A 5,322-nucleotide genomic window follows, 5' to 3' on the forward strand; every position below is an offset into this window, starting at 1 on the left:
AGCAAGTAAGTATCTTAGCTCTTCAGAGTAGTACGATATCTGAAGTGAATTAATATAATGATATAACTAGAAGAAGAAAAACTGATATTAATTGCTGAGGTAAGATAAAAAATTAGAAATTAGCAAATATTTTATGTTTAGTTTGTTATCTTATAAGTATATTATATTTTTAAAATATTAATAATTTTGCGTTCGTCTTTTCCAGGTGCCTGCAGCTGTCAACAGGATCATCCACCAGGGTCATCCACCAGGGTCATCCACCAGGGTCATCCATCCGTGATCATCCAACAGGGCTCAGCATGTTGTCATATATCGAGGTTTAATTGCTTGTTGTTTCATTTAAATTGTTTGTTTTAATTTTAATAAAGTTTATTGCATTTTGGTTTTAAGTTAAATTCTGTAGCTTAGTGTTTTATTAATGTCCGTGAGGGTATTATTATTTGTAATTGGAATTTTATGTTTTGGTTAAACGAAGAGCAGGGTAGGTTGAAATGGCGTAACTTTTGGTTTTACTTTGTTCGATTATGATTTTGCAGGTCTTCAGTATATTGAGGTTTAATTGCTTGTTGTTTATTTAAAAGTTTTCTATTTTAGTTTGGATAAAGTTTATTGCATTTTGGCTTTCAGTTAAATTTATACTTAGTTGCAAATGCAAATTTATATTTTAATTAAGCGAAGAGTAAGGTAGGTTAAAATGGCGTCACTTTAGGTTTTGCTTTGTTCAATTATATGTTTGCAGGTCTGCCGTATGTTGAGATTTAATTGCTTGTTGTTTATATAAAACTTTTCTATTTTATTTGAATAAAGATTGTTGCATTTTGGTTTTGAGTTACTTTGTAGCCTTGCGTTTTATTTAGGTCAGTGCAGGTATTCTTTTTAATAGGTGCGAATTTATATTTGATTGCACGTAGAGAAAAATAAGTTGAATTGGCGTCACTTTTGATTTTACTTTGTGCGCTTATATGCTTGTAGGTCTGCCAATTAGTCGATATATTTATGCGATGATTGTTATTGTTTAGCTTTTTCCTTTTCACATTTAATCGATGTTTGAGACATTCATCGTTTATTTTCACCCTTTTTCGATTTTATTATATTTACAATCGTGAAGGGCAGAATTATCGAACAATTTGCTTTAGTTTACGTTAATTGTTATTATTTAATTCTCGGTATCTGCTGGCCATATTCCATAGTTTATAAGTTTTACTTAGGTCATTTAGTTTGTTGAATTTATAGTTATTATTAACATTATTATTATTGTCATATTACTTTCTGTTTTTATTCTGTTATATTAAATTAGTTTATTTTGCTTAGTTATATCAATTTTGTGTTATTTATTACAGGAGAGTGCGAATTGTGGAGTCGGTAAGTAGTTTGTTTATTTAGCTCGTTTACAGTTTACTAATGTGTTGAATATTAATTGTTATAGTTTAATTATCGGTGTATGCTGACCAAAATCCATTGTTTATTAGTTTTTACTTAGGTCTTTTAGTTTGTTGAGATTATAATTATAATTAATATTATTATTGTATTTTTACTTTCTGTTTTTATTCAATTATATTAATTTAGTTTATTTTGCTTAGTTATATAATTTTGTTTTATTTATTTCAGGTTTGTGCAAGTTGTGGAGTCGGTAAGTAGTTTGTTTGTTTTGCTCTTTTACAGATTACTGGTGTGTTTATTTTTTCCAGATTAAGCGTGCCAGGGAAGGCGTTTTGTTTGTTTGCGTGGCCAATATGGGGGTATGGAGTGGCGTTTAAATTCAGAAGTGATGACAGTCAAACTGCTAACACAGCTTTAATGCAGGAAAGCGTTTTAGTTATTAATAATTATTATTATTGCTATATTACTTTCTAATTTTTGTTTAGTTATATTAAGTTAGTTTATTTTGTTTGATTATTTCAATTATGTGTTATTTAGTTATGTATATATATATATATATATATATTAGTTATTTATAATTATTATTAATATTATTATTATTGTTATTTTACTTTCTAATTTTCATTCAGTTGTTTTAAATTTCATTCATTCATTCAGATATATTATTTAATTTCAAAATGTCAATTTTGTGTTATTTAGTTTTTAATATATATTCTAGTTATTTATAATTATTATTAATGTTATTATTATTGTTATTTTACTTTCAAATTTTCAATCAGTTCTCGGTGTCTGCTGAGCAAAATCCGTTGTTTATTAGTTTTACTTAGGTCATTTAGTTTATTGAATTTATAATTATTATTTATGTTATTATTATTGTTATTTTACTTTTTGTTTATTCAGTCATATTAATTTTTTTCTGTTGGTATGTCTACAAGAGAACACACAATAATGATCTCCATTTCTACCCATCTCATTCATGAACAGCTGACTTGCAGCTCCATGACGAGGGGAAGAAACGATGGAGATATTCTTTATTCAAACAATACTGTACATTAGCATTTTCTATGAATAGATATAGCACCTTACTACAATAGGTCGATAATTACAAAACTTTCTTAATATTAGTTTAAATTGGCACCAGTGCAACAGAAATTTACAGTGCAGCTTAGTGTTAAATGTTCACAAAATTGTAGTATTTAAAATGAATAAAGAAAAATTAATTAATTTCAATGGCTGAAGGCAGTAAGACAAAGTCTTGTCATCTTCTTATTATATATAGTTTAAAATAAAATTAGAGCTAACTTAATATTTAACTAATATAGTTGTATTCATTTCAGGTGTGGGCAGCAGCCGTCAGATGTCATCTCCAGTAGACCAAATAGCAGCCACAGTAGATCGCAACGATGAGGTAAGTATAATGTATGAATTATTTATTAATACTAATATTTATATTTTAGATTAGTTAAACTTGTTTATTCTATTCATTATTTTGATGTAATATATTTAAATTTTATTTGGTTAATGTTTCAATTCCATTGTATCATTGTAATCGATATCTATACGATAGACATAAGCAGAATTTATGCAAATTCTGTTTTGATCACATGTTTTTTACTTTGTTTTGATTATTTGATTCTGACCAGAAGATCAGCAAATTGTAATAAAGTTACATATTTATTGTTTTATTTGCAGTGAAATGGCACCATGGATGTATGGCAGGTAAGTGATTATTGAAATAATTGTGATGTTATTGTAATTAATTGATGCCTTTTTTTCAGGTATAGCGGATCGCTATGGCAGGACATCAGGTAAGTTGATTTATTAGGTATATTATTGGTTATTTATGTTATTTATTAACTTTCAGGTATATGTGAATTCAACTATTGTTTTATTTGGTGAGTGTTGGGGTTATATTTGCAGATATATGCAAATTCTGTTTTGATCACATGTCTGTTTACTTTGTTTTGATTATTTGGTTCTGATCAGAAGATCAGCAAATTGTAATAAAGTTACCTATTTATTGTTTTATTTGCAGTGAAATGGCACCATGGATGTATGGCAGGTAAGTGATTATTGAAATAATTGTGATGTTATTGTAATTAATTGATGCCTTTTTTTTCAGGTATAGCGGATCGCTATGGCAGGACATCAGGTAAGTTGATTTATTAGGTATATTATTGGTTATTTATGTTATTTATTAACTTTCAGGTATGTGTGAATTCAACTATTGTTTTATTTGGTGAGTGTTGGGGTTATATTTGCAGATATATGCAAATTCTGTTTTGATCACATGTCTGTTTACTTTGTTTTGATTATTTGGTTCTGATCAGAAGATCAGCAAATTGTAATAAAGTTACCTATTTATTGTTTTATTTGCAGTGAAATGGCACCATGGATGTATGGCAGGTAAGTGATTATTGAAATAATTGTGATGTTATTGTAATTAATTGATATGCTTTTTTTTTTTTTTTTTTTTTTTTTTTTTGCAGGTATAGCGGATCGCTATGGCAGGACATCAGGTAAGTTGATTTATTAGGTATATTATTGGTTATTTATGTTATTTATTTACTTTCAGGTATGTGTGAATTCAACTATAGTTTTATTAGGTGAGTGTTGGGGTTATTTGCAGATATATGCAACTTTTATTGATTGATTTGTTTATTTCAGGTGCTTGGGCTATTGCGCTTCAGGAATGGGCAGCCGACCGGCCACAAACATTTGTACAAGTGTACTGGCCATTTCTATTAGTATATCTAGTTTAGATTCTAATACTGTTTGCATATTATTGCTTGTATTAAAGTTTAATGTTTGATCTAATTGTGTGTTATTATTGTAATTAGTAGCTGAGCTATGTGTTAGAGCAGGCCATGAAGGCGTGCGTCTGATACTTAGACTGCGGCTTCTTTGATGCTGTTGTTGTTGCGGCCTAGCAGCAGGTGGCAATGGCTCTTTGAAGGTCGGCTGGGTCGTCGACTTCTTGTTTGCAGGTCTGGAGTGTAGCTGATGCGGCCTGCTTACTGGCAGCAATATGTTGGTCCGTGATGCCTGTTGGCCTTCACGAAGAGCAGCAGCATAGCTTTGGGCAGGATTGCCGTGATGAAGTGATAATGATGGGCCACGTCTACCAACAGTGGCTGGAGTGGCTGGAGTAGCGTTGATTAAACCAGCAAAAAGCTTGTTTAACTTGGCTGAATTGGCGTTTGTTTTCATTTTGAGTGCCGCCTTGTATACGGGGCATCCCTTGTAGCTGGCCGCATGCGGGCCCAAGCAGTTTGCGCATTTGGCTGGCGACTCGTCATTCTTTTGCCTAGTGCAGGCAGTTGTTGCGTGATTCTCTCCACACTTGACACACACAAAGGGGCGATTGCAATAGTTCTTTGTGTGTCCAAGCATCTGACACCTGTGACACTGTGGCACCTCAGGCACTTTTAATGGCACTTCAACCTTGATCATCTGGCTGCCGAGTGAGCCAAGTTTGAATAACTCGGCATTGTTGTCCTTCGATTGCAGAACCACCTCAAAGAGATTGAGCGGCTGATTGTTGTAGCGATTTTTGATGGGTCTGAGGAATATGATGTTATGCCCCAGATTTGTTAGCTGCTCACGAATCCATTTTTCAGGCGTTGAATGATGTAGGTGCCTAATGAAGGCCCTAAAGCCACGCTCAGATTTCAACTGAAACGTATGGCTATCTAGCTTCTTCTCCATGACGTATTTGGCGAGTTTGTTGTAAGAGGCTATGCCATTGCATTGGACTCTGATGCCGCACTTGGCAGCAGGTTTTGTTGTGAAATTGTTTTCACCAACAACTCTATTCAGCTCTGCGGACAGAGCTATAATATCAGTAACTCCATATAAATACAAAGGCGCCGGCTTCGTGTTGTATTGAGAGTCATTAGTTTCACCGCCACATTTTGAGGTTACTTTTAGGTTAGGGACGCT

At 32.2% G+C, this 5,322-nt stretch overlaps 1 long non-coding RNA gene across 4 annotated transcripts; it reads left to right on the forward strand.

The window, feature by feature from the left end:
* The first annotated feature begins 3,315 nt into the window (after positions 1-3,315).
* Positions 3,316-4,197, forward strand: LOC149267687 (uncharacterized). Of its 4 annotated transcripts, XR_016271562.1 has the most exons (7): positions 3,316-3,442; positions 3,503-3,532; positions 3,589-3,619; positions 3,760-3,786; positions 3,870-3,899; positions 3,956-3,986; positions 4,048-4,197. It is a non-coding gene; the product is annotated as an uncharacterized LOC149267687 (long non-coding RNA). The 4 variants fall into 4 exon arrangements; XR_016271564.1 differs by lacking the exon at positions 3,589-3,619; XR_016271563.1 differs by lacking the exons at positions 3,316-3,442; positions 3,589-3,619 and having other exon boundaries at positions 3,487-3,532.
* The last annotated feature ends 1,125 nt before the right edge of the window (positions 4,198-5,322 follow it).

This window comes from Drosophila arizonae, unplaced genomic scaffold (genome assembly GCF_054131065.1).
Source record: "Drosophila arizonae isolate 15081-1271.41 unplaced genomic scaffold, UAZ_ARI_1.0 ARI_Backbone_63, whole genome shotgun sequence".
Lineage (NCBI taxonomy): Eukaryota > Metazoa > Arthropoda > Insecta > Diptera > Drosophilidae > Drosophila > Drosophila arizonae.